The sequence below is a fragment of the Ranitomeya variabilis genome, chromosome 2 (genome assembly GCF_051348905.1).
Source record: "Ranitomeya variabilis isolate aRanVar5 chromosome 2, aRanVar5.hap1, whole genome shotgun sequence".
Taxonomy (NCBI): domain Eukaryota; kingdom Metazoa; phylum Chordata; class Amphibia; order Anura; family Dendrobatidae; genus Ranitomeya; species Ranitomeya variabilis.
Window position 1 is genome coordinate 920809323 of NC_135233.1, and position 10582 is coordinate 920819904.

A 10582-nucleotide genomic window follows, 5' to 3' on the forward strand; every position below is an offset into this window, starting at 1 on the left:
CCAGAGCAGCAGTACTAATGCACGCCTTGTATTACAAATTATGGCTACATTATGAACAAGGTAGCAGTTTAGCCTCTTCAACTTGTCTTAACATTTCCCAGTAACTATTTTTTTTCATTAATATTGAACTTCCTCATAGTACAACTCTCTTATCTTGACAGTACCTCAATGACTGCAGCTGCCTCATATTTTTAATTATTCATGCACAAACAGGGACAGCACGAGTGTCTGTTGCTCACTAATTGAAGTAAGGAAGCTCAGAATAATGAGTACATTTCATCAGTACATCTCAATAAAGACTAAGTGCCAGTCATTGTTACTGTGAAAAAAACCTGCCGCACATTAAACTTTATAAAGGGAATCAATCATTCATCTAGAGCTTCAATCTGTGTTCAGCCGAACAACATCTTGCAAATAAATCAAAAAGTGAATACTGTTGTTTGTAAAACATATAAATATATTTTATTCATATATAGGATTACAGATATAATTATTGCTAATCAGACTTTAGCTAATATATGTCTTTACTAGGCAGTAAATATGTGACTTTAACTCTCCGAGGTCCATTCGTTTAAATTTAGCTAAAAGGCTGGGAATCTTTTCATTGTCTATAGTGCTGTTTATATAACATGCTTAACTCTTTTATTGATCTCTATCAATTATTTTTTTGCCCATTCCTAGCCAGGTTGACTAAAATCTTCCTTAAACATTAGAGAAAAGTCAGAAGAATCCACTATTTTTGGCAACAAGAGACAACGATCAGCATGCTGAATTTTCTTGAAGGATCTTTTTGCTCTCACAGGAGAAAAGCTGGTGCCAAAAGGGTCTATTGGCAGATTTTTCACTCTTTCCACACAAAACACTTGGATAAACCAACATTCATTAAGTGCAGGTGGGGTACCTTAGGTTAATTTCAGCAGAGATTCTTATTTTGACTTTCTGCAGCAATGTATACTGAAATCACAGGCCCTCAGGGGCATTGAGAGCTCATTAATGTTCTACGCCTTTAGAAAAGCTGAAAGGCTTGTTTTACTGATGATTTATTTCATGGAATTGCCATCAATGTTCTATTAGTAGGGGCTTACTCACTGTAAAATGTGCTGATCCATGTAACAAAGTGGCAGCAACACTATAAGAGGGAAATATCTGAATTAAGGATAAGTGGATCAATTCTAAACATATTGAATTTCTTTAAAATTTTCCAAATCTTGTGGATTTAGGAAATCCTAATTCTTGGGCATTCAGTTTGTAAGTATCTAATAAAATTCCAGGCAGGGATACAATATTTTGCCTGATTCATACCTGATTCATTGGTAAGGGATGAAGAGATAGTAAAATAACACACCCTGTCCCTCACTTGTCCATGTTGAAGCAGGTACCCAATGATCCATAAGACACCAGCTCATTTTCTGGTGCTGACTTGGACTTTACACATTATGACATTATGATGTCATAATGTGCATCAATCCTCATGGCCATGTTAAGTGATATGACCACATTGGGCAACATATGTCATGACGTTATAACGTATGTGGCGATCTAGACAATACTGGTGGTGCTGGAGAACAGAGAAGAAAAGACTGGGGCTGCTGCCTTAAGGAGCATGTGGGGGACAGAAGAGAGCTGTTCCACAAAAGTAAGGTGAGTATGTTATTTTTTTATTTTTTAGTCCCTTATTGACCCATTCGTATATAATGCTTTGTAGCCTGCAGACCTGAAGAGCATGGTAAACATCTTTTTAGAACTGAAATCAATTCATATGCAAATAAATTTTTAGGTTCAATTCAAGTGAATCTGCCAAATTTGAACTTTGGCAGATTCGATCGATCCTACCACACTCCTGCCACTGTTGTGGAGATTTTGCATGTAGGAGTAGCAGAAGATCAGTTGAAAGGTCACTTGAAAAATAAAGAGTACTTTGCACTAGCCTGTTACTAAGGCCTGAGTCAGACATGCAATTTTTTTTGTGTACGAGAAAATCAGACCAATTATTCTGAGCAACCTCTGATCAGAATTTGATCAGAGGTTAATCAGAGTATGATACAACTGTCCTCCAATTTTCTCGTACATAGAGATATTAAAAATAAAATTCTCCACCTCCATTCTGACAGTCCATAAAAAGCGGACCCCACTCAGATGTCATCTGTGCAGTGTGATTTTTTCACAGACCCATCGAATTGCATTGCTGATTTGGTCTTACACGTGGATCAAGATCGAACATGTCTCCAATATTTTCTGCAGACCACTGAGTACAAAATCGGATATGTGAATGACTTCATAGACTATCACAGGTAAAAGAGCTATCTGTGAAAAACATGGATAGCACTCGTACATGAAAATTGGCATCTGAATGAGGCTTTAGGCACAGTTGCCTCATTATTTTGGTGACATAATCTGATTATCATTTTTCTCTACTGCTTTAATGTTTTGCATTTTAATAGGCGTTCTTATATGTAACTGCAAATTTGAAGAGGCAGATCTGCAGGGGCATAAAGAGAGCAGCAGCCTAAAAAAATGAAGAGCCAGGAGATGTGTCTCAGACCACCTTATACTCCCAATATGCCTTATATAAAACCTTTAGTCACATATCACATCTTTAGTCATCACGTACGAAAACCCTGGTATTGAGGTTAATGGTAATGTGCCTTAATTACTACTAATGAACAAACGTATTAATACATCTGCTTGACATTGCATTGCTTTTTCAAATTGCGAATGACTCTGATTCACTTCAGATTTTAAACCTGGCAAATCAATTCTACCATCTCTACTCATAACATTCAAATAAAGAGCCCACTGGGAGGGAACATTATGAAAAATGAATTCATTATTTTCTCAATCAGCCAACTGTTCAGCCAAAAAAATGTTTTAGGAACTGAAATGTAAGCGGAATTTGGTTTTGATTGTCATTCTGAAATAAAACTGCAGATGAAAATATCTTCCTGTGGCTAGTTCAGAATGCAATGCATTGACACACAAAAGCTCTTTTTAATCAACCTATTGTGATTTGATTTATTAGGAACCAGAATGAGGATTGAAAAACAGCAGCCTAGTCAACAAATTGAAGTAGCTCAATGATTGCGCTCTGCAGTTACATAATATTTTCAAGCCAGGATCAATCATTTCTACATGAGCAATTGTTTGTTTTATATAAGAATATAATAATAGATTTTCTGACATGAAGTATTTTATTTCACATTACTTGCATGGATATTTATTTATGAAAAACTTCTATGGCAGCAATGTGCTGATTGTTCATGGAAATAATCGTGGAATTTGTGGCTGCCAGCTGTTTTGTTGGAAATGCTAAAGAAAAGCTGACTTCAAGCAATTAAATCGCTGAGGAACATATATGAAATGTATTGTGTAAGTGTAGTGACATTGAAACCTGTGATCATGTAATGGAAAAGACTGATTAATCTTTTTTATATTTCTGTGTCTTAACAGAAAAGCGACAAAAATACAAACTGTTAACTTTACAATCTCCACAATACAAAATCAATAACTTTTCTTCTTAATTAAAGGCTACTTTGCCTTAATTTAAGGCTTGGGATACATAAAAAATTTGGCTGCAACACAGGTCACACGACTAAAGAAAGATCTGTGCAACTGCTTCATTGCCTTATCTGAGGCCTGTCCCACACGTCCAGATAATTCCGGTACCGGAAAAATCGGTACCGGAGTTATCCGTGTCCGTGTGTCCATGAGCTCACGTGGCAAATCAGTGTGGCACACGTGCGGCAGCCATGTACTGCCCGTGTGCCAACTGGGTACCACACGGACCGTGCAGGAGAAAGCGCTACAGTAAGCGCTGTCCCCTGCTTTGGGTGCTGAAGCCGCCATTCATTTCTTCTCTCCAGCAGCGTTTGCTGGAGAGAAGAAATGAAAAATCATTTTATTTTGTTTTTTTGCGGTAGAAATAAAGATCTTTGTTCCCCCCCTCCCACCCCCTGTGTGCCCCCCCGCTGGAAAGAAAATACTCACCCGGCTCCCTCTAAGCATCCTCTCCGCGCTGCAGCTTCTCCTGTATGAGCGGTCACGTGGTGCCGCCCATTACAGTCATGAATATGCGGCTCCACCTCCCATAGGCGAACGCTGCTGGAGAGAAGAAATGAATGGCGGCTTCAGCACCACGCTGGGGGGACAGCGCTTACTGTAGCGCTGTCTCCTGCATGGCACACGGACTGCACACGGACAGCATCCGTGTGCGGTACGTGTTTTACACGGACCCATTGACTTTAATGGGTCCGTGTGATCCGTGCGCTCCCACGAACACTGACATGTCTCCGTGTTTTGCACGTGGACACACGGTCCGCGAAAACACGCTGACATGTGCAGAGAAACATTGATTTTAATGTGTCTATGTGTGTCAGTGTCTCCGGTATGTGAGAAAACTGACACCTCACGTACCGGAATCACTGACGTGTGAAACCGGCCTAAGACAGGTGAATAGGATCACATTGTAGCCTCTAGGGCACTGCAACTATGACAATGAAGTCATAAAAAAACAGAACAATTAGATTTATTGTGTCTTGCTTGCCCTAGTATCTTGCATTGTGCTGTAGTGTAAGCAGCACCACAGAGAGATTTTTGGCCGAATGACCTATGTCAGGGTCAAAGTTGCCAAATAACCCCAGCCTAAAGGTCTTTAGTAAATTATGTTATTAACCCTTTTTGGCATTGGATGTACTATTCCATCCATGTGACCTGGGACTTAATTCCGGAGGATGGAATAGTACGTTACATGCCATCAGCTGCAGATTTGCATGCCATATAAGCGATCAGCCTGCACAAAATAAGTGTCACATAGTGGGACAAGTGTAAAAGTTAGAATGAATTTAAAAAAAATAATAATAATTGTAAAAATATTTAAAAAATAATAACATATAATAATTAAAAAATATATATGTATTCCTTCCATAAATAAATATTTGAATTAAAAACATCTAAACATTAAAAGTACACATAATTAGTATCACAACATCCATAACAACCCGACCTATAAAACTTTCCCACTAGTTAACCCCTTTAGTGAACACCATTAAAAAAAAACAGGGCAAAAAAACAATCATTTATCATCATTCTGCCGAACAAAAAGTGGACATAAATAAAAATGGTACCAATGAAAACATCATCTTGTCCTGCAAAAACAAGCAAAATAAAAAGGTTATAGCTCTCAGAATAAAGAGATGCAAAAATAATTATTTTTTATATAAAATAGTTTTTATTGTATAAAAGCACCAAAACATAAAAAATGATATAAATGAGTTATTGCTGTAATCGAAGAATAAAACTGCTTTATCAATTTTACCACACGCGGAATGATATAAAAATCTCCCAAAAAGAAATTAATTAATTGCTGGTTTTTGTTCATTGTGCCTCACAAAAATCAGAATAAAAAGCGATCAAAAATATCATGTGCCTGAAAATGGTACCAATAAAAACGTCAACTCGTCCCTTAAAAAACAAGACCTCACATGACTCTGTGGGCCAAAATATGGAAAAAATATAGCTCTCAAAATGTGGTGATGCAAAAACTATTTTTTTTTTGCAATAAAAAGCGTCTTTTAGTGTGTGACAGCTGCCAAACATAAAAACCCACTATAAAAACCCGCTATAAATGGTAAATCAAGCTCCCTTTATAACCACCTTAGTTAGGGAAAAATAATGTATTTATTATTTTCATTTTCCCATTAGGGTTAGGGTTGGGACTAAAGTTAGGGTTAGGGCTGGGGCTAAAGTTAGGATTATGGTCACAGTTGGGGTTAGGGTTGGAATTACGGTTAGGGGTGTGTTAGGGTTAGGTTTGTGGTTAGGGTTATGGTTAGGGTTGGGATTAGGGTTTGGGGTGTGTTGGATTAGGGATGGAGTTAGAATTGGGGGTTTCCACTGTTTAGGCACATCAGGGGCTCTCCAAACATGACATTAACCCCACAGACCATTTCATCAAAGTCTGTATTCCAAACCGTCAGTACTTCCATTCTGAGCCCCGACGTGTGCCCATACAGTAGTTTTATCTCACATATGGGATATCAGTGTACTCAGGACAAATTGGACAACAACTTTTGGGGTCCAATTTCTCCTGCTACCCTTGGGAAAATAAAAAATTGGGGACTAAAATATCATGTGATTTTTTTTATTTTCACACCCGAGCGTTATAAACTTTAGTGAAACACCTGGGAGTTCAAAGTTTTCACCACACATCTAGATAAGTTCTGTGGGGGGTCTAGTTTCCAACATGGGGTCAGTTGTGGGGGTTTCCACTGTTTAGGCACATCAGGGGCTCTCCAAACATGACATGGCGTCTGATCTCAATTCCAGCCTATTTTGCATGAAAAAGTCAAACGGTGCTCCATCTCTTCCGAGCTCTGCCATGCGCCCAAACAGTGGTTTACCCAAACATATGGGGTATAAGTTTACTCAGGACAAATTGCACAATAACTTTTGGTGTCCAATTTCTCCTGTTACCCTTGAGAAAATAAAAAAAATGGATCTGAAATAATTTTTTGTAATATTCCAAAAATTCCTGTGAAGCACCAGAAGGGTTAATAAACTTCTTGAATGTGGTTTTGTGCACCTTGAGGGGTGCAGTTTTTACAATGGTGTCAGCTTTGAGTATTTTCTATCATATAGACCCCTCAAAGTGACTTCAAATGTGATATGGTCCCTAAAAAAAAATGGCATTGTAACAATTAGAAATCGCTGGTCAACTTTCAACCCTTATAACTCCCTAACAAAATAAAATTTTGGTTCCAACATTGTGCTGATGTAAAGTATACATGTGGGAAATGTTACCTGTTAAGTATTTTGTGTGACATATCTGTGTGATTTAAGGCCATTAAAAAATATTCAAAGTTAGAAAATTGCTAAATTTTCAAAATTTTCGCCAAATTTCTGTTTTTTCACAAATAAACTCAGGTAATATCAAAGAAATGTTACCACTATCATGAAGTACAATATGATATGAGAAAACAGTGTCAGAATCACCAGGATGCATTGAAGCATTTCAGAGTTATAACCTCATAAAGGGACAGTGGTCAGAATTGTAAAAATTGGCCTGGTCATTAACATGCAAAACACCCTTGGGAGTAAAGCGGTTAAAAAGTTGCACAAACTTCATGATGGATTTGAGGTTCTGACACAAATCCCACATATTTTACGACCTATCCACAAAATAGATTACAGTGGCTTGCAAAATGTTTAACCCCCTTGACATTTTTTCGTGTTTTGCTACCTTAAAACCTGGAATATCACTGTCTCTTGAAACATTGCATCAGTTCATATAAAGAACATGCCTACTACAGTCACCAACAGCCAACAAGTAAGGCAAAATTACTGAAAACTTCAGTGTGCATAAGTATTCACGCTCTAAAATTAGTACTTTGTAGAACCTCCTTTTGCAGCAATTACAGCTGCAAATCGCTTTCAATAAATCAGTATGAGCTTTCCACGTCTTGCCACTGGGTTTTTTGTGCATTCCTAAGGGCAAAACTGCTCCAGCTCCTTTAAGTTAGAAGGTTTCCTCTGGTGAACAGCAATCTTCAAATCTGGCCACAGCTTCTCAATTGGATTAAACGCTAGTAAGTCGTAAAGTAACACGCGATAGCACTCACCAGTCCTGGAGTCAAAGATTCCTTTATTCAATATGCATGTAAATCTTCACGGCATGGGGGAGCAGGGCAGTGAAAGGAGTGTGCAGGAGGAGACGACGGCCATTTCGCACTTCATACAGTGCTTCTACGGGTCCATGTCTGGAGGAAGTGATGCTGGAAGAAATAGGTGAGTATACAAACTCCACCTGCGTCACAGACCAATCAGACATGAAAAAGGTGCATAATGTGAAAATAAAAACATTTAAAAACAATAAGCACAATTCACATAAGGTAACGGTAATGCAAACAAAACAGTATAGTGAGCCGCATCTATTATTATAAGACTCTTGCTCCCATATTCTTTCTGTGTAACAACGCTATATGCGTCAAGCGCCAACTATAGAGAGGCGGACTCACCGTATCTCACATATAATATATGAGTCCGTGGACAACAAAGAAGAGCAAGTTATCGAAGCATATTTAAATAGTGTGGTGAACTACTATTACCTCCAAGGTATAAATGAGGAGATCACTATCAATATTAGAACTCACAAAGATTAAGAGTTGGCAATTAGGAACTCAGGGTCTGAACACAGACAAAAAGGAGGACATATATATATCAGCTCTTAACCAGCAAGAAAAAAAAAACATAACAAAAAAAACACTCTATAGGAAGACTGACATATCTATTCTGTCATTAAGGCCAGCAGGGCCTGTAGCGCACGCACACATAATCCAATTGGCCTCTTTTTTCAATAGTAGTCTATGTAAATCACCCCCTTGTATTGGTAATTTAACTCTTTCAATACCTGCAAATGTCAGGACCGCCGGGTCACCCCCATGGGATTCCCTGACATGTGCAATCAATCTTGGTGCCCCTTTTCCTGAGAGAACAGACCTGCAATGTTCTCTAAAACGGACATACATCTTACAGATGGTTTTTCCAAAGTAAAATCTCTTACAGGGGCAGAAAATTACATAAACCACGAAATCGGCTTTACAAGAAATGAATTGCTGTACCGTGTGTGTTATTGGTCCAAAATTCAGAATTTGTCCAGGGATATGAGATTGACAAAACGGGCAATGGCCACACCGAAAATTACCTCTGGGAGCAGCTTGGTCCAACCAAGTAATTCTCTCTTTTTCTCTCTTGACGCGATTCTGGACCAACACATCTCTAATCCGAGTGCCGCGTCTATTGGAGATCAGAGGTCCCCCAGCTACTCCACCCATCAGATCTTTATCCCTCTCTAAAACATGCCAGTGCTTTCTGATAATGGATCTGATTTCCTGATCCATAGGACCATATTGGAAACAGAAAGTGAACCATCGATCTGCCAAATCATGGTCCAGTTTTTTAGCCCCCCTAGATTGATGATTGACTCGTTCGAGGGTAGACTGCAATAACTCATTGGGGTACCCTCTTTCATACAGCCTCTGACATAGCTCTTTTGATTGCTGCTCGAAACCCCTCTGTGTGTTCTTAACCCTACGGGTTCTCAGTAGCTGGCTAAAGGGTACTGATTTATTTGTATGTTTAGGATGGAAGCTATTGAAGTGTAATACTGAATTCACAGCGGTGGGCTTGCGAAAAACAGAAGTACACATTCTGTCCTCCTGAATATTCACTGATACGTCTAAGAACTCCAATTTAGTGCCCCCAAAATTATGGGTAAATGACATTCCCATATTGTTGACCTTATTCAAAAAACCACAAAAGCTCTAAAATCGTCTTCAGTACCGTCCCAAATTACAAAAATATCATCCACGTATCTGAGATATAATTTTATGTGTCTCAAAAAAATATTTTTTGCGGAGTATAAGTAGTCTTCCTCAAAAACAGCCAAAACAAATTAGCAAAAGTGCATGCAGCCGGGGTCCCCATGGCAGTCCCCGTGGTCTGTCTGTACCAAACATCAAGAAAGGTAAACGCATTATGCGTCAATATGAAATTGAGGCTCTAATGAGATGAGATCGCGTTGCTCCGGTGATCTGGAAGGAGTCCCCGGATCCAAGATGGCCACGGGACTCCTTCCGGGTCATGAAATGACCTGGCTAGCCGGCGCCTGCTCTCAGCAACTCTCAGCAGGCGCCGGCTAGCCAGGTCATTTCATGACCCGGAAGGAGTCCCGTGGCCATCTTGGATCCGGGGACTCCTTCCAGATCACCGGAGCAACGCGATCTCCGGAAAGCCTCCTGAACTTGCCTGTCAGATCGCTGATCTGACAGAGTGCTATGCGCACTGTCAGATCAACGATCTGATCTAATACAGTGATGTCCCACCCTGGGACAATAGTAGAAAGTAAAAAAAAAAAAATAGAATGTATAAAAAAAAAAAATCCCCAAATAAAGGAAAAAAAAAACATTTCCCAGTAAATCCATTTATTTATGTAAATTAAAAAAAACAATAAAAGTACACATATTTGTTATCGCCGCGTCCATAACGACCTTCTCTATAAAACTATGCCACTAGTTAACCCCTTCAGTGAACACCGCAAAAAAATAAAATAAAAAACAAGGCAAAAAGCAACGCTTTATTATCATACAGGCGAACAAAAAGTGGAATAACACGCGATCAAAAAGACGGATATAAATAACCATGTACCGCTGAAAATGTCATCTTGTCCCGCAAAAAAAAAGCTGCCATACAGCATCATCAGCAGAAAAATAAAAAAGTTATAGCTCTCAGAATAAAGCGATGCAAAAACAATTATTTTTTATATAAAATAGTTTTTATTGTGTAAAAGCACCAAAACATAAAAATATTACACATATGAGGTATCGCTGTAATCGTACTGACCTGAAGAATAAAGCTGCTTTATCAATTTTACCACACGTGGAATGGTATAAATGCCCCCCCTAAAAGAATTTCAGGAATTGCTGGTTTTTGTTCATTCCGCCTCCCAAAAATCAGAATAAAAAGCGATCAAAAAATGTCATGTGCCCGAGAATGGTAACAATAAAAACGTCAACTCACCTCGCAAAAAACA

The 10582-nt window shown here is 38.8% G+C and overlaps 1 long non-coding RNA gene across 1 annotated transcript; it reads left to right on the forward strand.

Moving 5' to 3' along the window:
* Window positions 1-1541: 1541 nt before the first annotated feature.
* Window positions 1542-3136, forward strand: LOC143810026 (uncharacterized). The gene is made up of 3 exons (XR_013222607.1): window positions 1542-1641; window positions 2168-2291; window positions 3020-3136. It is a non-coding gene; the product is annotated as an uncharacterized LOC143810026 (long non-coding RNA).
* The last annotated feature ends 7446 nt before the right edge of the window (window positions 3137-10582 follow it).